At 45.1% G+C, this 25784-nt stretch overlaps 1 long non-coding RNA gene across 1 annotated transcript in view; it reads right to left on the bottom strand.

Annotated features, from left to right (window-relative positions):
- Positions 1-4314: 4314 nt before the first annotated feature.
- Positions 4315-25784, bottom strand: part of LOC149898018 (uncharacterized) — a 30183-nt gene continuing 8713 nt past the window's right edge. The window contains exon 3 of the long non-coding RNA XR_016458122.1: positions 4315-4810. This is a non-coding gene — a long non-coding RNA (uncharacterized LOC149898018). The remainder of the gene's footprint in view (positions 4811-25784) is intronic.

Genomic DNA, 25784 nt, shown 5'->3' with positions numbered 1-25784 from the left:
TGGGCCCGTCGATTGGCCGCCTAGATCGCGTGATCAAACGCCTTTGGACTATTTCTTATGCCTACAGGGATAAACCAGCAACGATTGACGCACTGGTAGCCAATATTGAAGCATTTAAGTATTCGTGATATACCGGCCGATATGTTGTAGAGAGTGTGCCGAAATTAGGCCTTGCGAATGGGCCATCTAAACTGGAGCCGCGGCCATCATTTGCATGAAATCATCTTCAAACATTAAATTATATTGATCGTTTTATCAATTCCATTATAGATTACATCAACATTTTCAAGTTTTTTGTGTTTTTTTTGAAAATCAAATCCTATACCTCTTAAAAAATCACCCGTTATTATATTACTTTGTGTCTGGCAAAGGAACTTGTCCGCCCGGTCTCAAAGGATTAAGCCATAGATAAAACTCTAGTTTACGTTTCAAATGTATTAAATATTTAGTTTTTAAAAAGCTGAGATTGTAACAAAATTATTTCCATAATTAATTATTATAAATTTTTTCAGATTTAGCTATTCATGACTGCGATAATACTGTATTAATTTATTTTTATAATGAAAACTGATGAAAATATATAAGTAGTTAGATCAGAAATATCCTTCTCAAGATTAAAATAAGGTATAATATAATATGAGAGTTATATAAAAATAAACCAAATGTTATTATCAAAGAATACACAGATATTAATTAAATTTATTGAAGTTTTTGGCTATAACTACAGCTATGAATCTAGCTATAAAGTAGAACATATTACGAAAGAGGTATGTTCGTATCAGAAATTATTATTTGTAATAATTAATTTAATAAGAAGGTACCTCTAAACTACATAATAGCGTAAGTATCAGTCATCAGATAAAAAGAACCAGGAAATTGGTGGCGCCATCTTCTGACGCATAAAGGAATCGATCACAAAGTGGAACAGACTGCAGAGGATTACAAAGAGAAACAACAAGACTTACGAGAAATGTTAGCTTTAGTATCGATTGTATCTTCAAATATGCTAGAAATAATTTTTACAGGTAACAAAATGCATTATCGTAAGTATTGCGGGGATGAACCAATCAACAATTTCAATGCCATCCTATGCAGATTATAAATAAACATGTTTCCAATCTATTCATGTAGATTGCACTGAAGTGCTATTAACAACAGAAAGATAAAATATTCATATTATGTTACATTGTGATTATAGGTCTCAACTATGGTCTCAACTCTCATTCTTTTAAATTTTGACATGGTAGGTGCTTAGTAAAGCAAAAAACAAATCCAAATGGAATACTATCGTAGACAGAGAATACAATAGGTTAGCTATTAATAAATGTTGTAATGTATGTTAAACGTAGTAAAATGGAATAAAAAAAAATAAACATACTGGCCGAATTGATAACCTCCTTTTTTTGAAGTCGGTTAGTTAATATAACAAATATGCGAGTATTCTAGGTTCGGTTATAATCTTATATATAAAATTCTCGTGTCACAATTCCTCCGAAACGGGTGGACCGATTCTCATGAAATTTTCTGTGCATATCGGGTAAGTCTGAGAATCGGCCAACATCTATTTTTCATATGTACCACGGGCGAAGCCGGGGCGGACCGCTAGTTTTATATATATTTTATATTGAGTCTATTTGTAAAGGTTCATAAATTTAAACAGGGATTGTATTGCTGCAAGCTTTGCAAGGATCACATTTAATTATAAGTAGGTAGGTAGTTACCATAGAAATCTAAATAACAAGACACAAGACACAATAATTATACTAATTACAGCTATACATAATCTATATATATATATAAAACTCAAAGGTGACTGATATAGTGATCTATCAACGCACAGCCCAAACCACTGGACGTATCGAGCTGAAATTTGGCATGCAGGTAGATGTTAGGACGTCGCGTAGGCATCCGCTAAGAAAGGATTTCCCGAAATTCTTGCGGGAACGGGGAAAAACGGGGATGCACGTACAAAGTCGTGGGCGGAAGCTAGTCTATATAAATAAAAGAAAGTCGTGTTAGTTACTCCATTTATAACTCAAGAACGGCTGAACCGATTTAGCTGAAAATTGGCAGGGAGGTAGTTTAGAGCCAGGAGAAGGACATAGGATACTAAATATGTACCACGGGCGAAGCCGGGGCGGACCACTAGTATACCTTAGATATATCATAGACTAGTAAATTGAATAGTTTCTACATTTATTTTCCTAGTTACTTACCCTTTTATTTATGAAACACTATAACAATAGTGTGGCCTTTTTTTAGTGGGGAAATCTTCCAAAGATATCCACGCGACGGCCCTCGGGGAAGGAGCCGTGGGTTATGTCGGATTCTTATTTCGTACCGACTAAAACCCCACTGTGTTCCGTCGAGCCGCTTTAATGATAGGGCCTCGGGTATTGGTTGGAATTCTTCCGCGACAACAATATTGTGGGCTAGTTTTTTATGCACGTCCCATAACAAATACATACAAACTTGGACGTTCGTCATTATATCACGAATAAATCGTGCAATAATTATAATGTTACAAATTCTATAACATGAACACATAATAATATTAAGTATCATATTTTAAGTCATTGCATAGCTTCTATCGCGGGCCTTGAGCGCGGGGACCGAATCCAGAAATTCCGTAACGAAAATAACCTCACGCTCCTCCGACGGGCACGGAGGTGTGGCTTGAAGGCATGCTATGCAATAGGTTTACCGCGGCAGTCCCTGAGTACCACACGTCTTTTTATTTAAAACTAGCTTTCCGCCTGCGGCTTCGCCCGCGTTTTCAAAGAAAAACCCGCATAGTTCCCGTTCCCGTGGGATTTCCTGGATAAAACCTAGCCTATGTTGCTCAGTGAAGCTGCAGCTTTCTAATGGTGAAAGAATTTTTGAAATCGGTCCAGTAGTTTATGCGTGGAAACCATACATACATACATAATTACAAACCTTTCCTCTTTATAATATTAGTATAGAATAAATTAAAGTGTATTCAGCACAATCTGTGTTTTATTTCGTGTGAACCTTCTGTGCGTAGTACTTATATGAAATATTATATATAATATAATTTCATATTATATGAAAAAAAAAATGAAAAATTTCTTTATTAGTTAGTTTCAAAAAATGTTACATAAAAAAAAATGTTACATATTCTGAGGTAGATTGATTTTTAGACCTTAATATTTCAAAGTTTCCCTATTACTGGTATACGTAGTATGTATTATTATTAGTCTGTGCTATTACATAACATAATAGTAGGTACATTAACTAAATAATCTACATCTATACGATTGAACGCGCTAATCTCAGGAACCACTGATCTGATTTGAAAAATTATTTCGGTGTTGGATTTCCCATTTATCGAGGAAAGTTTCGTGCTATACGTAGTACATATATTAATATTAGTCAGTGGTGCTATATATCATCGCGCTAAGACCAACAAGAGAGGAGTAATGCGGGTGAAACCGCGGGGCACAGCTTATAATAATATAAAATTATAATTTTTAAGACTTTAGTCTATAATATGTTGTCGAGGACAACTAGATATGTACATAAATAATTACATCAAAATCTGTACAGTAGTTTTTGCGTGAGCCGGAGCCAGTATTGTACACTTATATGCAGATTTTGGAATTATTTATATAATAATTATTAATAACACGAAAGATTGTGTGTCGTGTATAAAATCAGTTTCAGATAGGTTAGTAATAAGTATTTTCGCTGATCCAACTTGTAGGTTGGTAATACATAATAGTTCGGCTTCATGCGTTGAAAGGGCCCGTTTTCCCAAATGTATGTTTCTGAATCATGTTGTTTTCAGAGAAATATTTAAAATCCTAAAAAAATATACAGTACAGAAACGTCTGATCTATTGACTTTTTTTTTGATAAAAACAAAATATATTACTTATATAATTTAACTCGATAAAAAAAAATCAGAAGTAACATAGATTTTCAAGCATTTTCAGTTATGTGAAATACGGGAACGCTATTTTTATGAAAATTTTACATTTCATCTTCTAATCAGGTTTAACGGATATTATTGGATAAATTTATAATTGGGTGCTTATTTTTTTTCTATATAAAATATTATAAAAACGTACTCGCGCGCACCATTCCAGTGCCGCCAGAGTCCAACCAAACTACTGATTTATTTATACTGTAGCGTGCTCGCCGGCCCCAAAGGTCACCGGAGTTCATGTCGCGCCAGCCCTGCGCAACGCAACGCGAGCCTTTTCAGTGCCTAAAATGCCTAAACTTTCGGGACAAGGGGGCCTTAACAAAAAATAAACTAACATGTAATTTTTTAATAAATTTATTAAATAAGTAGTAAGAAAGTAATATTATCATATTCATTATAGTTAACAATGATTACAATGGGATCATCTTTGTTCTTTTACAAACTAATACTTGATTTTATCTTACGCTTTTTACTGAATAAAACAAAATAAATAAATATATACATATTTAATTTTTTCCAATAACGACAGGGAAGCTCCCGCTTTCCCCTACTTGTAACCAGTAACCATACAGTGACTATACAGTGACGCACTCTCCTATCCCCATTTCTCCAGGAAGGACACAATTACACTTCCTGTGTAAGGATGAGAGAGGAGAGTGATGCGTCCCCACTTTTCCAACACCGACTCAGTGACGTCCCCCCGTTCCCAGAAACTACAACGTGGCGTCAAATTCAAATTTCTTTATTTCGTCCCCCTTTTTTCCAAAACAACCCCCTTCCCAGTGGCCACATGGCCGAGCGCCGGTCACCTTGAACGCGTTCAAGTACTGCAGGCCCGAGCGCGGACCGACGCTATTATTTCCTGCACAAAAAAAAATACAGATAAATAAATAACTTGACATAACACAACTAGACAAAAAAAAACGATCACAAACAATATTATTCCCGCAATTGATATAAAATCGTTCCTTGCGGGTCGTCGAACGTGTTAGCAACATAAAATCGTACCATGCGTGCGGCCACACGTGTTAGCAACATAAAATCGTACCATGCGTGCCGCCACACGTGTAAGCAACATAAAATCGTACCATGCGTGCCGCCACACGTGTAAGCAACATAAAATCGTACCATGCGTGCTGCCACACGTGTTAGTAACATAAAATCGTACCATGCGTGCCGCCACACGTGTAAGCAACATAAAATCGTACCTTGCGTGCCGCCGAACGTGTTAGCAACATAAAATCGTACATTGCGTGTCGCGTAACGTGTTAGCAACATAAAATCGTACCTTGCGTGCCGCCGAACGTGTTAGCAATATAAAATCGTACCTTGCGTGCCGCCGAACGTGTCAGCAACATAAAATCGTACCTTGCGTGCCGCGTAACGTGTTAGCAACATAAAATTGTACCTTGCGTGCCGCCGAATGTGTAAGCAACATAAAATCGTACATTGCGTGCCGCGTAACGTGTTAGCAACATAAAATCGTACCTTGCGTGCCACCGAACCTGTTAGCAACATAAAATCGTACATTGCGTGCCGCGTAACGTGTTAGCAACATAAAATCGTACCTTGCGTGCCGCCGAACGTGTCAGCAACATAAAATCGTACATTGCGTGCCGCGTAACGTGTTAGCAACATAAAATCGTACCTTGCGTGCCGCCAAACGTGTTAGCAACATAAAATCGTACCTTGCGTGCCGCCGAACGTGTGAGCAACATAAAATCGTACCTTGCGTGCCGCGTAACGTGCTAGCAACATAAAATCGTACCTTGCGTGCCGCCGAACGTGTTAGCAACATAAAATCGTACCTTGCGTGCCGCCGAACGTGTTAGCAACATAAAATCGTACCTTGCGTGCCGCGTAACGTGTTAGCAACATAAAATCGTACCTTGCGTGCCGCCGAACGTGTAAGCAACATAAAATTGTACATTGCGTGCCGCGTAACGTGTTAGCAACATAAAATCGTACCTTGCGTGCCGTTGAACGTGTTAGCAACATAAAATCGTACATTGCGTGCCACGTAACGTGTTAGCAACATAAAATCGTACCTTGCGTGCCGCCGAACGTGTTAGCAACATAAAATCGTACATTGCGTGCCGCGTAACTTGTTAGCAACATAAAATCGTACATTGCGTGCCGCCGAACGTGTTAGCAACATAAAATCGTACCTTGCGTGCCGCCGAACGTGTTAGCAACATAAAATCGTACCTTGCGTGCCGCCGAACGTGTGAGCAACATAAAATCGTACCTTGCGTGCCGCCGAATGTGTAAGCAACATAAAATCGTACATTGCGTGCCGCGTAACGTGTAAGCAACATAAAATCGTACCTTGCAAGCCGCCGAACGTGTTAGCAACATAAAATCGTACATTGCGTGCCGCGTAACGTGTTAGCAACATAAAATCGTACCTTGCGTGCCGCCGAACGTGTTAGCAACATTAAATCGTACATTGCGTGTCGCGTAACGTGTTAGTAACATAAAATCGTACCTTGCGTGCCGCCGAACGTGTGAGCAACATTAAATCGTACCTTGCGTGCCGCCAAACGTGTTAGCAACATAAAATCGTACCTTGCGTGCCGCGTAACGTGTTAGCAACATAAAATCGTACCTTGCGTGCCGCCGAATGTGTAAGCAACATAAAATCGTACATTGCGTGACGCGTAACGTGTTAGCAACATAAAATCGTACCTTGCGTGCCGCCGAACGTGTTAGCAACATAAAATCGTACCTTGCGTGCCGCCGAACGTGTTAGCAACATAAAATCATACCTTGCGTGCCGCGTAACGTGTAAGCAACATAAAATCGTACCTTGCGTTCCGCCGAATGTGTTAGCAACATAAAATCGTACCTTGCGTGCCGCGTAACGTGTTAGCAACATAAAATCGTACCTTGCGTGCCGCGTAACGTGTTAGCAACATAAAATCGTACCTTGCGTGCCGCGTAACGTGTTAGCAACATAAAATCGTACCTTGCGTGCCGCCGAAGGTGTTAGCAACATAAGATCGTACCTTGCGTGCCGCGTAACGTGTAAGCAACATAAAATCGTACCTTGCGTGCCGCCGAATGTGTTAGCAACATAAAACCGTACATTGCGTGCCGCGTAACGTGTTAGCAACATAAAATCGTACCTTGCGTGCCGCCGAACGTGTTAGCAACATAAAATCGTACCTTGCGTGCCGCCGAACGTGTAAGCAACATAAAATCGTACCTTGCGTGCCGCGTAACGTGTAAGCAACATAAAATCGTACCTTGCGTGCCGCCGAACGTGTTAGCAACATAAAATCGTACCTTGCGTGCCGCCGAACGTGTTAGCAACATAAAATCGTACCTTGCGTGCCGCCGAACGTGTCAGCAACATAAAATCGTACCTTGCGTGCCGCGTAACGTGTTAGCAACATAAAATCGTACCTTGCGTGCCGCCGAATGTGTTAGCAACATAAAATCGTATATTGCGTGCCGCGTAACGTGTTAGCAACATAAAATCGTACCTTGCGTGCCACCGAACCTGTTAGCAACATAAAATCGTACATTGCGTGCCGCGTAACGTGTTAGCAACATAAAATCGTACCTTGCGTGCCGCCGAACGTGTCAGCAACATAAAATCGTACATTGCGTGCCGCGTAACGTGTTAGCAACATAAAATCGTACCTTGCGTGCCGCCGAACGTGTTAGCAACATAAAATCGTACCTTGCGTGCCGCCGAACGTGTGAGCAACATAAAATCGTACCTTGCGTGCCGCCGAATGTGTTAGCAACATAAAATCGTACATTGCGTGCCGCGTAACGTGTAAGCAACATAAAATCGTACCTTGCAAGCCGCCGAACGTGTCAGCAACATAAAATCGTACATTGCGTGCCACGTAACGTGTTAGCAACATAAAATCGTACCTTGCGTGCCGCCTAACGTGTTAGCAACATTAAATCGTACATTGCGTGTCGCGTAACGTGTTAGCAACATAAAATCGTACCTTGCGTGCCGCCGAACGTGTTAGCAACATAAAATCGTACCTTGCGTGCCGCCGAACGTGTTAGCAACATAAAATCATACCTTGCGTGCCGCGTAACGTGTAAGCAACATAAAATCGTACCTTGCGTGCCGCCGAATGTGTTAGCAACATAAAATCGTACCTTGCGTGCCGCGTAACGTGTTAGCAAAATAAAATCGTACCTTGCGTGCCGCTGAACGTGTTAGCAACATTAAATCGTACTTTGCGTGTCGCGTAACGTGTTAGCACAATAGCACGGCACGCAAGGTACGATTTTATGTTGCTAACACGTTACGCGGCACGCAATGTACAATTTTATGTTGCTTACACGTTCGGCGGCACGCAAGGTACGATTTTATGTTGCTAACACGTTACGCGGCACGCAATGTACGATTTTATGTTGCTAAGAGGTTCGGTGGCACGCAAGGTACGATTTTATGTTGCTAACACGTTACGCGGCACGCAATGTACGATTTTATGTTGCTTACACATTAAGCGGCACGCAAGGTACGATTTTATGTTGCTAACACGTTACGCGGCACGCAAGGTACGATTTTATGTTGCTGACACGTTCGGCGGCACGCAAGGTACGATTTTATGTTGCTAACACGTTACGCGGCACGCAATGTACGATTTTATGTTGCTAACACGTTCGACGGCACGCAAGGTACGATTTTATGTTGCTAACACGTTACGCGGCACGCAATGTACGATTTTATGTTGCTAACACGTTCGACGGCACGCAAGGTACGATTTTATGTTGCTAACACGTTACGCGGCACGCAATGTACAATTTTATGTTGCTTACACGTTCGGCGGCACGCAAGGTACGATTTTATGTTGCTAACACGTTACGCGGCACGCAATGTACGATTTTATGTTGCTAAGAGGTTCGGTGGCACGCAAGGTACGATTTTATGTTGCTAACACGTTACGCGGCACGCAATGTACGATTTTATGTTGCTTACACATTCGGCGGCACGCAAGGTACGATTTTATGTTGCTTACACGTTCGGCGGCACGCAAGGTACGATTTTATGTTGCTAACACGTTACGCGGCACGCAATGTACGATTTTATGTTGCTAAGAGGTTCGGTGGCACACAAGGTACGATTTTATGTTGCTAACACGTTACGCAGCACGCAATGTACGATTTTATGTTGCTTACACATTCGGCGGCTTGCAAGGTACGATTTTATGTTGCTTACACGTTACGCGGCACGCAATGTACGATTTTATGTTGCTAACACATTCGGCGGCACGCAAGGTACGATTTTATGTTGCTCACACGTTCGGCGGCACGCAAGGTACGATTTTATGTTGCTAACACGTTCGGCGGCACGCAAGGTACGATTTTATGTTGCTAACACGTTACGCGGCACGCAAGGCATCTCTTAGCAACATAAAATCGTACCTTGCGTGCCGCCGAACATGTCGCGTAACGTGTTAGCAACATAAAATCGTACCTTGCGTGCCGCCGAATGTGTAAGCAACATAAAATCGTACATTGCGTGCCGCGTAACGTGTTAGCAACATGAAATCGTACCTTGTGTGCCACCGAACCTCTTAGCAACATAAAATCGTACATTGCGTGCCGCGTAACGTGTTAGCAACATAAAATCGTACCTTGCGTGCCGCCGAACGTGTAAGCAACATAAAATCGTACCTTGCGTGCCGCCGAACGTGTGAGCAACATAAAATCGTACCTTGCGTGCCGCCGAATGTGTTAGCAACATAAAATCGTACATTGCGTGCCACGTAACGTGTAAGCAACATAAAATCGTACCTTGCAAGCCGCCGAACGTGTCAGCAACATAAAATCGTACATTGCGTGCCACGTAACGTGTTAGCAACATAAAATCGTACCTTGCGTGCCGCCTAACGTGTTAGCAACATTAAATCGTACATTGCGTGTCGCGTAACGTGTTAGCAACATAAAATCGTACCTTGCGTGCCGCCGAACGTGTTAGCAACATAAAATCGTACCTTGCGTGCCGCCGAACGTGTAAGCAACATAAAATCGTACAGTGCGTGTCTCGTAACGTGTTAGCAACATAAAATCGTACCTTGCGTGCCGCCGAACGTGTTAGCAACATAAAATCGTACCTTGCGTGCCGCCGAACGTGTCAGGAACATAAAATCGTACCTTGCGTGCCGCGTAACGTGTTAGCAACATAAAATCGTACCTTGCGTGCCGCGGAATGTGTTAGCAACATAAAATCGTATATTGCGTGCCGCGTAACGTGTTAGCAACATAAAATCGTACCTTGCGTGCCACCGAACCTGTTAGCAACATTAAATCGTACATTGCGTGCCGCGTAACGTGTTAGCAACATAAAATCGTACCTTGCGTGCCGCCGAACGTGTCAGCAACATAAAATCGTACATTGCGTGCCGCGTAACGTGTTAGCAACATAAAATCGTACCTTGCGTGCCGCCGAACGTGTTAGCAACATAAAATCGTACATTGCGTGCCGCGTAACGTGTAATCAACATAAAATCGTACCTTGCAAGCCGCCGAACGTGTTAGCAACATAAAATCGTACATTGCGTGCCGCGTAACGTGTTAGCAACATAAAATCGTACCTTGCGTGCCGCGTAACGTGTTAGCAACGTAAAATCGTACCTTGCGGGCCGCCGAATGTGTAAGCAACATAAAATCGTACCTTGCGTGCCGCCGAACGTGTTAGCAACATAAAATCGTACCTTGCGTGCCGCCGAATGTGTTAGCAACATAAAATCGTACATGGCGTGCCGCGTAACGTGTTAGCAACATAAAATCGTACCTTGCGTGCCGCCGAACGTGTTAGCAACATTAAATCGTACATTGCGTGTCGCGTAACGTGTTAGCAACATAAAATCGTACCTTGCGTGCCGCCGAACGTGTTAGCAACATTAAATCGTACCTTGCGTGCCGCCAAACGTGTTAGCAACATAAAATCGTACCTTGCGGGCCGCGTAACGTGTTAGCATCGTAAAATCGTACCTTGCGTGCCGCCGAACGTGTGAGCAACATAAAATCGTACCTTGCGTGCCGCCGAACGTGTTAGCAACATAAAATCGTACATTGCGTGACGCGTAACGTGTTAGCAACATAAAATCGTACCTTGCGTGCCGCCGAACGTGTTAGCAACATAAAATCGTACCTTGCGTGCCGCCGAACGTGTTAGCAACATAAAATCATACCTTGCGTGCCGCGTAAAGTGTAAGCAACATAAAATCGTACCTTGCGTGCCGCCGAATGTGTTAGCAACATAAAATCGTACATTGCGTGCCGCGTAACGTGTTAGCAACATAAAATCGTACCTTGCGTGCCGCGTAACGTGTAAGCAACATAAAATCGTACCTTGCGTGCCGCCGAACGTGTTAGCAACATAAAATCGTACATTGCGTGCCGCGTAACGTGTTAGCAACATAAAATCGTACCTTGCTTGCCGCCGAACGTGTTAACAACATAAAATCGTACCTTGCGTGCCGCCGAACGTGTCAGCAACATAAAATCGTACCTTGCGTGCCGCGTAACGTGTTAGCAACATAAGATCGTACCTTGCGTGCCGCCGAATGTGTAAGCAACATAAAATCGTACATTGCGTGCCGCCGAACGTGTAAGCAACATAAAATCGTACCTTGCGTGCCGCCGAACGTGTGAGCAACATAAAATCGTACCTTGCGTGCCGCCGAATGTGTTAGCAACATAAAATCGTACATTGCGTGCCGCGTAACGTGTAAGCAACATAAAATCGTACCTTGCAAGCCGCCGAACGTGTTAGCAACATAAAATCGTACATTGCGTGCCGCGTAACGTGTTAGCAACATAAAATCGTACCTTGCGTGCCGCCGAACGTGTAAGCAACATAAAATCGTACCTTGCGTGCCGCCGAACGTGTGAGCAACATAAAATCGTACCTTGCGTGCCGCCGAACGTGTTAGCAACATAAAATCATACCTTGCGTGCCGCGTAAAGTGTAAGCAACATAAAATCGTACCTTGCGTGCCGCCGAATGTGTTAGCAACATAAAATCGTACATTGCGTGCCGCGTAACGTGTTAGCAACATAAAATCGTACCTTGCGTGCCGCGTAACGTGTAAGCAACATAAAATCGTACCTTGCGTGCCGCCGAACGTGTTAGCAACATAAAATCGTACATTGCGTGCCGCGTAACGTGTTAGCAACATAAAATCGTACCTTGCTTGCCGCCGAACGTGTTAACAACATAAAATCGTACCTTGCGTGCCGCCGAACGTGTCAGCAACATAAAATCGTACCTTGCGTGCCGCGTAACGTGTTAGCAACATAAAATCGTACCTTGCGTGCCGCCGAATGTGTAAGCAACATAAAATCGTACATTGCGTGCCGCCGAACGTGTAAGCAACATAAAATCGTACCTTGCGTGCCGCCGAACGTGTGAGCAACATAAAATCGTACCTTGCGTGCCGCCGAATGTGTTAGCAACATAAAATCGTACATTGCGTGCCGCGTAACGTGTAAGCAACATAAAATCGTACCTTGCAAGCCGCCGAACGTGTTAGCAACATAAAATCGTACATTGCGTGCCGCGTAACGTGTTAGCAACATAAAATCGTACCTTGCGTGCCGCCGAACGTGTAAGCAACATAAAATCGTACCTTGCGTGCCGCCGAACGTGTGAGCAACATAAAATCGTACCTTGCGTGCCGCCGAATGTGTTAGCAACATAAAATCGTACCTTGCGTGCCGCCTAACGTGTTAGCAACATTAAATCGTACATTGCGTGTCGCGTAACGTGTTAGCAACATAAAATCGTACCTTGCGTGCCGCCGAACGTGTTAGCAACATTAAATCGTATCTTGCGTGCCGCCAAACGTATTAGCAACATAAAATCGTACCTTGCGTGCCGCCGAACGTGTTAGCAACATAAAATCGTACCTTGCGTGCCGCCGAACGTGTTAGCAACATAAAATCGTACCTTGCTTGCCGCCGAACGTGTTAGCAACATAAAATCGTACCTTGCGTGCCGCCGAACGTGTCAGCAACATAAAATCGTACCTTGCGTGCCGCCGAATGTGTTAGCAACATAAAATCGTACATTGCGTGCCGCGTAACGTGTTAGCAACATAAAATCGTACCTTGCGTGCCACCGAACCTGTTAGCAACATAAAATCGTACATTGCGTGCCGCGTAACGTGTTAGCAACATAAAATCGTACCTTGCGTGCCGCCGAGCGTGTCAGCAACATAAAATCGTACATTGTATAAGCAACATAAAATCCTACCTTGCGTGCCGCCGAATGTGTAAGCAACATAAAATCGTACATTGCGTGCCGCGTAACGTGTTAGCAACATAAAATCGTACCTCTCGTGCCGCCGAACGTGTTAGCAACATAAAATCGTACATTGCGTGTCGCGTAACGTGTTAGCAACATAAAATCGTACCTTGCGTGCCGCCAAACGTGTTAGCAACATAAAATCGTACCTTGCGTGCCGCGTAACGTGTTAGCAACGTAAAATCGTACCTTGCGTGCCGCCGAATGTGTAAGCAACATAAAATCGTACATTGCGTGACGCGTAACGTGTTAGCAACATAAAATCGTACCTTGCGTGCCGCCGAACGTGTTAGCAACATAAAATCGTACCTTGCGTGCCGCCGAACGTGTTAGCAACATAAAATCATACCTTGCGTGCCGCGTAAAGTGTAAGCAACATAAAATCGTACCTTGCGTGCCGCCGAATGTGTTAGCAACATAAAATCGTACATTGCGTGCCGCGTAACGTGTTAGCAACATAAAATCGTACCTTGCGTGCCGCGTAACGTGTAAGCAACATAAAATCGTACCTTGCGTGCCGCCGAACGTGTTAGCAACATAAATACCTTGCGTGCCGCCGAATGTGTTAGCAACATAAAATCGTACATTGCGTGCCGCGTAACGTGTAAGCAACATAAAATCGTACCTTGCAAGCCGCCGAACGTGTTAGCAACATAAAATCGTACATTGCGTGCCGCGTAACGTGTTAGCAACATAAAATCGTACCTTGCGTGCCGCCGAACGTGTTAGCAACATAAAATCGTACCTTGCGTGCCGCCGAACGTGTTAGCAACATAAAATCGTACCTTGCGTGCCGCCGAACGTGTTAGCAACATAAAATCGTACCTTGCGTGCCGCCGAACGTGTTAGCAACATAAAATCGTACCTTGCGTGCCGCCGAATGTGTTAGCAACATAAAATCGTACATGGCGTGCCGCGTAACGTGTTAGCAACATAAAATCGTACCTTGCGTGCCGCCGAACGTGTAAGCAATATAAAATCGTACCTTGCGTGCCGCCGAATGTGTTAGCAACATAAAATCGTACATTGCGTGCCGCGTAACGTGTAAGCAACATAAAATCGTACCTTGCGTGCCACCGAACCTGTTAGCAACATAAAATCGTACATTGCGTGCCGCGTAACGTGTAAGCAACATAAAATTGTACATTGCGTGCCGCGTAACGTGTTAGCAACATAAAATCGTACCTTGCGTGCCGTCGAACGTGTTAGCAACATAAAATCGTACATTGCGTGCCACGTAACGTGTTAGCAACATAAAATCGTACCTTGCGTGCCGCCGAACGTGTTAGCAACATAAAATCGTACATTGCGTGCCGCGTAACTTGTTAGCAACATAAAATCGTACCTTGCGTGCCGCCGAACGTGTTAGCAACATAAAATCGTACCTTGCGTGCCGCCGAACGTGTTAGCAACATAAAATCGTACCTTGCGTGCCGTCGAACGTGTTAGCAACATAAAATCGTACATTGCGTGCCACGTAACGTGTTAGCAACATAAAATCGTACCTTGCGTGCCGCCGAACGTGTTAGCAACATAAAATCGTACATTGCGTGCCGCCGAACGTGTTAGCAACATAAAATCGTACCTTGCGTGCCGCCGAACGTGTAAGCAACATAAAATCGTACCTTGCGTGCCGCCGACCGTGTGAGCAACATAAAATCGTACCTTGCGTGCCGCCGAATGTGTTAGCAACATAAAATCGTACATTGCGTGCCGCGTAACGTGTAAGCAACATAAAATCGTACCTTGCAAGCCGCCGAACGTGTTAGCAACATAAAATCGTACATTGCGTGCCGCGTAACGTGTTAGCAACATAAAATCGTACCTTGCGTGCCGCGTAACTTGTTAGCAACATAAAATCGTACCTTGCGTGCCGCCGAATGTGTTAGCAACATAAAATCGTACATTGCGTGCCGCGTAACGTGTTAGCAACATAAAATCGTACCTTGCGTGCCGCGTAACGTGTAAGCAACATAAAATCGTACCTTGCGTGCCGCCGAACGTGTTAGCAACATAAAATCGTACCTTGCGTGCCGCCGAATGTGTTAGCAACATAAAATCGTACATTGCGTGCCGCGTAACGTGTAAGCAACATAAAATCGTACCTTGCAAGCCGCCGAACGTGTTAGCAACATAAAATCGTACATTGCGTGCCGCGTAACGTGTTAGCAACATAAAATCGTACCTTGCGTGCCGCCGAACGTGTTAGCAACATAAAATCGTACCTTGCGTGCCGCCGAACGTGTTAGCAACATAAAATCGTACCTTGCGTGCCGCCGAACGTGTTAGCAACATAAAATCGTACCTTGCGTGCCGCCGAACGTGTTAGCAACATAAAATCGTACCTTGCGTGCCGCCGAATGTGTTAGCAACATAAAATCGTACATGGCGTGCCGCGTAACGTGTTAGCAACATAAAATCGTACCTTGCGTGCCGCCGAACGTGTAAGCAATATAAAATCGTACCTTGCGTGCCGCCGAATGTGTTAGCAACATAAAATCGTACATTGCGTGCCGCGTAACGTGTAAGCAACATAAAATCGTACCTTGCGTGCCACCGAACCTGTTAGCAACATAAAATCGTACATTGCGTGCCGCGTAACGTGTAAGCAACATAAAATTGTACATTGCGTGCCGCGTAACGTGTTAGCAACATAAAATCGTACCTTGCGTGCCGTCGAACGTGTTAGCAACATAAAATCGTACATTGCGTGCCACGTAACGTGTTAGCAACATAAAATCGTACCTTGCGTGCCGCCGAATGTGTTAGCAACATAAAATCGTACATTGCGTGCCGCGTAACGTGTAAGCAACATAAAATCGTACCTTGCGTGCCACCGAACCTGTTAGCAACATAAAATCGTACATTGCGTGCCGCGTAACGTGTAAGCAACATAAAATTGTACATTGCGTGCCGCGTAACGTGTTAGCAACATAAAATCGTACCTTGCGTGCCGTCGAACGTGTTAGCAACATAAAATCGTACATTGCGTGCCACGTAACGTGTTAGCAACATAAAATCGTACCTTGCGTGCCGCCGAACGTGTTAGCAACATAAAATCGTACATTGCGTGCCGCGTAACTTGTTAGCAACATAAAATCGTACCTTGCGTGCCGCCGAACGTGTTAGCAACATAAAATCGTACCTTGCGTGCCGCCGAACGTGTTAGCAACATAAAATCGTACCTTGCGTGCCGTCGAACGTGTTAGCAACATAAAATCGTACATTGCGTGCCACGTAACGTGTTAGCAACATAAAATCGTACCTTGCGTGCCGCCGAACGTGTTAGCAACATAAAATCGTACATTGCGTGCCGCCGAACGTGTTAGCAACATAAAATCGTACCTTGCGTGCCGCCGAACGTGTAAGCAACATAAAATCGTACCTTGCGTGCCGCCGACCGTGTGAGCAACATAAAATCGTACCTTGCGTGCCGCCGAATGTGTTAGCAACATAAAATCGTACATTGCGTGCCGCGTAACGTGTAAGCAACATAAAATCGTACCTTGCAAGCCGCCGAACGTGTTAGCAACATAAAATCGTACATTGCGTGCCGCGTAACGTGTTAGCAACATAAAATCGTACCTTGCGTGCCGCCGAACGTGTTAGCAACATAAAATCGTACCTTGCGTGCCGCCGAACGTGTTAGCAACATAAAATCGTACCTTGCGTGCCGCCGAACGTGTTAGCAACATAAAATCGTACCTTGCGTGCCGCCGAACGTGTTAGCAACATAAAATCGTACCTTGCGTGCCGCCGAATGTGTTAGCAACATAAAATCGTACATGGCGTGCCGCGTAACGTGTTAGCAACATAAAATCGTACCTTGCGTGCCGCCGAACGTGTAAGCAATATAAAATCGTACCTTGCGTGCCGCCGAATGTGTTAGCAACATAAAATCGTACATTGCGTGCCGCGTAACGTGTAAGCAACATAAAATCGTACCTTGCGTGCCACCGAACCTGTTAGCAACATAAAATCGTACATTGCGTGCCGCGTAACGTGTAAGCAACATAAAATTGTACATTGCGTGCCGCGTAACGTGTTAGCAACATAAAATCGTACCTTGCGTGCCGTCGAACGTGTTAGCAACATAAAATCGTACATTGCGTGCCACGTAACGTGTTAGCAACATAAAATCGTACCTTGCGTGCCGCCGAACGTGTTAGCAACATAAAATCGTACATTGCGTGCCGCGTAACTTGTTAGCAACATAAAATCGTACCTTGCGTGCCGCCGAACGTGTTAGCAACATAAAATCGTACCTTGCGTGCCGCCGAACGTGTTAGCAACATAAAATCGTACCTTGCGTGCCGCCGAACGTGTGAGCAACATAAAATCGTACATTGCGTGCCGCGTAACGTGTTAGCAACATAAAATCGTACATTGCGCGCCGCGTAACGTGTTAGCAACATAAAATCGTACCTTGCGTGCCGCCGAACGTGTTAGCAACATAAAATCGTACCTTGCGTGCCGCCGAACGTGTTAGCAACATAAAATCGTACCTTGCGTGCCGCCGAACGTGTTAGCAACATAAAATCGTACATTGCGTGCCGCCGAACGTGTTAGCAACATAAAATCGTACCTTGCGTGCCGCCGAACGTGTAAGCAACATAAAATCGTACCTTGCGTGCCGCCGAACGTGTGAGCAACATAAAATCGTACCTTGCGTGCCGCCGAATGTGTTAGCAACATAAAATCGTACCTTGCAAGCCGCCGAACGTGTTAGCAACATAAAATCGTACATTGCGTGCCGCGTAACGTGTTAGCAACATAAAATCGTACCTTGCGTGCCGCCGAACGTGTTAGCAACATAAAATCGTACCTTGCGTGCCGCGTAACGTGTAAGCAACATAAAATCGTACCTTGCGTGCCGCCGAACGTGTTAGCAACATAAAATCGTACCTTGCGTGCCGCCGAATGTGTTAGCAACATAAAATCGTACATTGCGTGCCGCGTAACGTGTAAGCAACATAAAATCGTACCTTGCAAGCCGCCGAACGTGTTAGCAACATAAAATCGTACATTGCGTGCCGCGTAACGTGTTAGCAACATAAAATCGTACCTTGCGTGCCGCCGAACGTGTTAGCAACATAAAATCGTACCTTGCGTGCCGCCGAACGTGTTAGCAACATAAAATCGTACCTTGCGTGCCGCCGAACGTGTTAGCAACATAAAATCGTACCTTGCGTGCCGCCGAACGTGTTAGCAACATAAAATCGTACCTTGCGTGCCGCCGAATGTGTTAGCAACATAAAATCGTACATGGCGTGCCGCGTAACGTGTTAGCAACATAAAATCGTACCTTGCGTGCCGCCGAACGTGTAAGCAATATAAAATCGTACCTTGCGTGCCGCCGAATGTGTTAGCAACATAAAATCGTACATTGCGTGCCGCGTAACGTGTAAGCAACATAAAATCGTACCTTGCGTGCCACCGAACCTGTTAGCAACATAAAATCGTACATTGCGTGCCGCGTAACGTGTAAGCAACATAAAATTGTACATTGCGTGCCGCGTAACGTGTTAGCAACATAAAATCGTACCTTGCGTGCCGTCGAACGTGTTAGCAACATAAAATCGTACATTGCGTGCCACGTAACGTGTTAGCAACATAAAATCGTACCTTGCGTGCCGCCGAACGTGTTAGCAACATAAAATCGTACATTGCGTGCCGCGTAACTTGTTAGCAACATAAAATCGTACCTTGCGTGCCGCCGAACGTGTTAGCAACATAAAATCGTACCTTGCGTGCCGCCGAACGTGTTAGCAACATAAAATCGTACCTTGCGTGCCGTCGACCGTGTGAGCAACATAAAATCGTACCTTGCGTGCCGCCGAATGTGTTAGCAACATAAAATCGTACATTGCGTGCCGCGTAACGTGTAAGCAACATAAAATCGTACCTTGCAAGCCGCCGAACGTGTTAGCAACATAAAATCGTACATTGCGTGCCGCGTAACGTGTTAGCAACATAAAATCGTACCTTGCGTGCCGCCGAACGTGTTAGCAACATAAAATCGTACCTTGCGTGCCGCCGAACGTGTTAGCAACATAAAATCGTACCTTGCGTGCCGCCGAACGTGTTAGCAACATAAAATCGTACCTTGCGTGCCGCCGAACGTGTTAGCAACATAAAATCGTACCTTGGGTGCCGCCGAATGTGTTAGCAACATAAAATCGTACATGGCGTGCCGCGTAACGTGTTAGCAACATAAAATCGTACCTTGCGTGCCGCCGAATGTGTTAGCAACATAAAATCGTACATGGCGTGCCGCGTAACGTGTTAGCAACATAAAATCGTACCTTGCGTGCCGCCGAACGTGTAAGCAATATAAAATCGTACCTTGCGTGCCGCCGAATGTGTTAGCAACATAAAATCGTACATTGCGTGCCGCGTAACGTGTAAGCAACATAAAATCGTACCTTGCGTGCCACCGAACCTGTTAGCAACATAAAATCGTACATTGCGTGCCGCGTAACGTGTAAGCAACATAAAATTGTACATTGCGTGCCGCGTAACGTGTTAGCAACATAAAATCGTACCTTGCGTGCCGTCGAACGTGTTAGCAACATAAAATCGTACATTGCGTGCCACGTAACGTGTTAGCAACATAAAATCGTACCTTGCGTGCCGCCGAACGTGTTAGCAACATAAAATCGTACATTGCGTGCCGCGTAACTTGTTAGCAACATAAAATCGTACCTTGCGTGCCGCCGAACGTGTTAGCAACATAAAATCGTACCTTGCGTGCCGCCGAACGTGTTAGCAACATAAAATCGTACCTTGCGTGCCGTCGAACGTGTTAGCAACATAAAATCGTACATTGCGTGCCACGTAACGTGTTAGCAACATAAAATCGTACCTTGCGTGCCGCCGAACGTGTTAGCAACATAAAATCGTACATTGCGTGCCGCCGAACGTGTTAGCAACATAAAATCGTACCTTGCGTGCCGCCGAACGTGTAAGCAACATAAAATCGTACCTTGCGTGCCGCCGACCGTGTGAGCAACATAAAATCGTACCTTGCGTGCCGCCGAATGTGTTAGCAACATAAAATCGTACATTGCGTGCCGCGTAACGTGTAAGCAACATAAAATCGTACCTTGCAAGCCGCCGAACGTGTTAGCAACATAAAATCGTACATTGCGTGCCGCGTAACGTGTTAGCAACATAAAATCGTACCTTGCGTGCCGCCGAACGTGTTAGCAACATAAAATCGTACCTTGCGTGCCGCCGAACGTGTTAGCAACATAAAATCGTACCTTGCGTGCCGCCGAACGTGTTAGCAACATAAAATCGTACCTTGCGTGCCGCCGAACGTGTTAGCAACATAAAATCGTACCTTGCGTGCCGCCGAATGTGTTAGCAACATAAAATCGTACATGGCGTGCCGCGTAACGTGTTAGCAACATAAAATCGTACCTTGCGTGCCGCCGAACGTGTAAGCAATATAAAATCGTACCTTGCGTGCCGCCGAATGTGTTAGCAACATAAAATCGTACATTGCGTGCCGCGTAACGTGTAAGCAACATAAAATCGTACCTTGCGTGCCACCGAACCTGTTAGCAACATAAAATCGTACATTGCGTGCCGCGTAACGTGTAAGCAACATAAAATTGTACATTGCGTGCCGCGTAACGTGTTAGCAACATAAAATCGTACCTTGCGTGCCGTCGAACGTGTTAGCAACATAAAATCGTACATTGCGTGCCACGTAACGTGTTAGCAACATAAAATCGTACCTTGCGTGCCGCCGAACGTGTTAGCAACATAAAATCGTACATTGCGTGCCGCGTAACTTGTTAGCAACATAAAATCGTACCTTGCGTGCCGCCGAACGTGTTAGCAACATAAAATCGTACCTTGCGTGCCGCCGAACGTGTTAGCAACATAAAATCGTACCTTGCGTGCCGCCGAACGTGTGAGCAACATAAAATCGTACATTGCGTGCCGCGTAACGTGTTAGCAACATAAAATCGTACATTGCGCGCCGCGTAACGTGTTAGCAACATAAAATCGTACCTTGCGTGCCGCCGAACGTGTTAGCAACATAAAATCGTACCTTGCGTGCCGCCGAACGTGTTAGCAACATAAAATCGTACCTTGCGTGCCGCCGAACGTGTTAGCAACATAAAATCGTACATTGCGTGCCGCCGAACGTGTTAGCAACATAAAATCGTACCTTGCGTGCCGCCGAACGTGTAAGCAACATAAAATCGTACCTTGCGTGCCGCCGAACGTGTGAGCAACATAAAATCGTACCTTGCGTGCCGCCGAATGTGTTAGCAACATAAAATCGTACCTTGCAAGCCGCCGAACGTGTTAGCAACATAAAATCGTACATTGCGTGCCGCGTAACGTGTTAGCAACATAAAATCGTACCTTGCGTGCCGCCGAACGTGTTAGCAACATAAAATCGTACCTTGCGTGCCGCCGAACGTGTTAGCAACATAAAATCGTACCTTGCGTGCCGCCGAACGTGTTAGCAACATAAAATCGTACCTTGCGTGCCGCCGAACGTGTTAGCAACATAAAATCGTACCTTGCGTGCCGCCGAATGTGTTAGCAACATAAAATCGTACATGGCGTGCCGCGTAACGTGTTAGCAACATAAAATCGTACCTTGCGTGCCGCCGAACGTGTAAGCAATATAAAATCGTACCTTGCGTGCCGCCGAATGTGTTAGCAACATAAAATCGTACATTGCGTGCCGCGTAACGTGTAAGCAACATAAAATCGTACCTTGCGTGCCACCGAACCTGTTAGCAACATAAAATCGTACATTGCGTGCCGCGTAACGTGTAAGCAACATAAAATTGTACATTGCGTGCCGCGTAACGTGTTAGCAACATAAAATCGTACCTTGCGTGCCGCCGAACGTGTTAGCAACATAAAATCGTACCTTGCGTGCCGCCGAACGTGTTAGCAACATAAAATCGTACCTTGCGTGCCGCCGAACGTGTTAGCAACATAAAATCGTACCTTGCGTGCCGCCGAACGTGTTAGCAACATAAAATCGTACCTTGCGTGCCGCCGAATGTGTTAGCAACATAAAATCGTACATGGCGTGCCGCGTAACGTGTTAGCAACATAAAATCGTACCTTGCGTGCCGCCGAACGTGTAAGCAATATAAAATCGTACCTTGCGTGCCGCCGAATGTGTTAGCAACATAAAATCGTACATTGCGTGCCGCGTAACGTGTAAGCAACATAAAATCGTACCTTGCGTGCCACCGAACCTGTTAGCAACATAAAATCGTACATTGCGTGCCGCGTAACGTGTAAGCAACATAAAATTGTACATTGCGTGCCGCGTAACGTGTTAGCAACATAAAATCGTACCTTGCGTGCCGTCGAACGTGTTAGCAACATAAAATCGTACATTGCGTGCCACGTAACGTGTTAGCAACATAAAATCGTACCTTGCGTGCCGCCGAACGTGTTAGCAACATAAAATCGTACATTGCGTGCCGCGTAACTTGTTAGCAACATAAAATCGTACCTTGCGTGCCGCCGAACGTGTTAGCAACATAAAATCGTACCTTGCGTGCCGCCGAACGTGTTAGCAACATAAAATCGTACCTTGCGTGCCGTCGACCGTGTGAGCAACATAAAATCGTACCTTGCATGCCGCCGAATGTGTTAGCAACATAAAATCGTACATTGCGTGCCGCGTAACGTGTAAGCAACATAAAATCGTACCTTGCAAGCCGCCGAACGTGTTAGCAACATAAAATCGTACATTGCGTGCCGCGTAACGTGTTAGCAACATAAAATCGTACCTTGCGTGCCGCCGAACGTGTTAGCAACATAAAATCGTACCTTGCGTGCCGCCGAACGTGTTAGCAACATAAAATCGTACCTTGCGTGCCGCCGAACGTGTTAGCAACATAAAATCGTACCTTGCGTGCCGCCGAACGTGTTAGCAACATAAAATCGTACCTTGCGTGCCGCCGAATGTGTTAGCAACATAAAATCGTACATGGCATGCCGCGTAACGTGTTAGCAACATAAAATCGTACCTTGCGTGCCGCCGAACGTGTAAGCAATATAAAATCGTACCTTGCGTGCCGCCGAATGTGTTAGCAACATAAAATCGTACATTGCGTGCCGCGTAACGTGTAAGCAACATAAAATCGTACCTTGCGTGCCACCGAACCTGTTAGCAACATAAAATCGTACATTGCGTGCCGCGTAACGTGTAAGCAACATAAAATTGTACATTGCGTGCCGCGTAACGTGTTAGCAACATAAAATCGTACCTTGCGTGCCGTCGAACGTGTTAGCAACATAAAATCGTACATTGCGTGCCACGTAACGTGTTAGCAACATAAAATCGTACCTTGCGTGCCGCCGAACGTGTTAGCAACATAAAATCGTACATTGCGTGCCGCGTAACTTGTTAGCAACATAAAATCGTACCTTGCGTGCCGCCGAACGTGTTAGCAACATAAAATCGTACCTTGCGTGCCGCCGAACGTGTTAGCAACATAAAATCGTACCTTGCGTGCCGCCGAACGTGTGAGCAACATAAAATCGTACATTGCGTGCCGCGTAACGTGTTAGCAACATAAAATCGTACCTTGCGTGCCGCCGAACGTGTTAGCAACATAAAATCTTACCTTGCGTGCCGCCGAACGTGTTAGCAACATAAAATCGTACCTTGCGTGCCGCCGAACGTGTTAACAACATAAAATCGTGCATTGCGTGCCGCCGAATGTGTAAGCAACATAAAATCGTACATTGCGTGCCGCGTAACGTGTTAGCAACATAAAATCGTACCTTGCGTGCCACCGAACCTCTTAGCAACATAAAATCGTACATTGCGTGCCGCGTAACGTGTTAGCAACATAAAATCGTACCTTGCGTGCCGCCGAACGTGTAAGCAACATAAAATTGTACATTGCGTGCCGCGTAACGTGTTAGCAACATAAAATCGTACCTTGCGTGCCGTCGAACGTGTTAGCAACATAAAATCGTACATTGCGTGCCACGTAACGTGTTAGCAACATAAAATCGTACCTTGCGTGCCGCCGAACGTGTTAGCAACATAAAATCGTACCTTGCGTGCCGCCGAACGTGTGAGCAACATAAAATCGTACCTTGCGTGCCGCCGAATGTGTTAGCAACATAAAATCGTACATTGCGTGCCGCGTAACGTGTAAGCAACATAAAATCGTACCTTGCGTGCCGCGTAACGTGTTAGCAACATAAAATCGTACCTTGCGTGCCGCCGAACGTGTTAGCAACATAAAATCGTACCTTGCGTGCCGCCGAACGTGTTAGCAACATAAAATCGTACCTTGCGTGCCGCCGAACGTGTTAGCAACATAAAATCGTACCTTGCGTGCCGCCGAACGTGTGAGCAACATAAAATCGTACATTGCGTGCCGCGTAACGTGTTAGCAACATAAAATCGTACATTGCGCGCCGCGTAACGTGTTAGCAACATAAAATCGTACCTTGCGTGCCGCCGAACGTGTTAGCAACATAAAATCGTACCTTGCGTGCCGCCGAACGTGTTAGCAACATAAAATCGTACCTTGCGTGCCGCCGAACGTGTTAGCAACATAAAATCGTACATTGCGTGCCGCCGAACGTGTTAGCAACATAAAATCGTACCTTGCGTGCCGCCGAACGTGTAAGCAACATAAAATCGTACCTTGCGTGCCGCCGAACGTGTGAGCAACATAAAATCGTACCTTGCGTGCCGCCGAATGTGTAAGCAACATAAAATCGTACCTTGCAAGCCGCCGAACGTGTTAGCAACATAAAATCGTACATTGCGTGCCGCGTAACGTGTTAGCAACATAAAATCGTACCTTGCGTGCCGCCGAACGTGTTAGCAACATAAAATCGTACCTTGCGTGCCGCCGAACGTGTTAGCAACATAAAATCGTACCTTGCGTGCCGCCGAACGTGTTAGCAACATAAAATCGTACCTTGCGTGCCGCCGAACGTGTTAGCAACATAAAATCGTACCTTGCGTGCCGCCGAATGTGTTAGCAACATAAAATCGTACATGGCGTGCCGCGTAACGTGTTAGCAACATAAAATCGTACCTTGCGTGCCGCCGAACGTGTAAGCAATATAAAATCGTACCTTGCGTGCCGCCGAATGTGTTAGCAACATAAAATCGTACATTGCGTGCCGCGTAACGTGTAAGCAACATAAAATCGTACCTTGCGTGCCACCGAACCTGTTAGCAACATAAAATCGTACATTGCGTGCCGCGTAACGTGTAAGCAACATAAAATTGTACATTGCGTGCCGCGTAACGTGTTAGCAACATAAAATCGTACCTTGCGTGCCGTCGAACGTGTTAGCAACATAAAATCGTACATTGCGTGCCACGTAACGTGTTAGCAACATAAAATCGTACCTTGCGTGCCGCCGAACGTGTTAGCAACATAAAATCGTACATTGCGTGCCGCGTAACTTGTTAGCAACATAAAATCGTACCTTGCGTGCCGCCGAACGTGTTAGCAACATAAAATCGTACCTTGCGTGCCGCCGAACGTGTTAGCAACATAAAATCGTACCT

The sequence above is a fragment of the Colias eurytheme genome, chromosome 24, assembly GCF_061535395.1.
Source record: "Colias eurytheme isolate Ceu_HAF_F1 chromosome 24, ilColEury1 Martin Lab GWU primary, whole genome shotgun sequence".
Lineage (NCBI taxonomy): Eukaryota > Metazoa > Arthropoda > Insecta > Lepidoptera > Pieridae > Colias > Colias eurytheme.
This window is presented reverse-complemented; position numbering and strand designations above follow the sequence as displayed.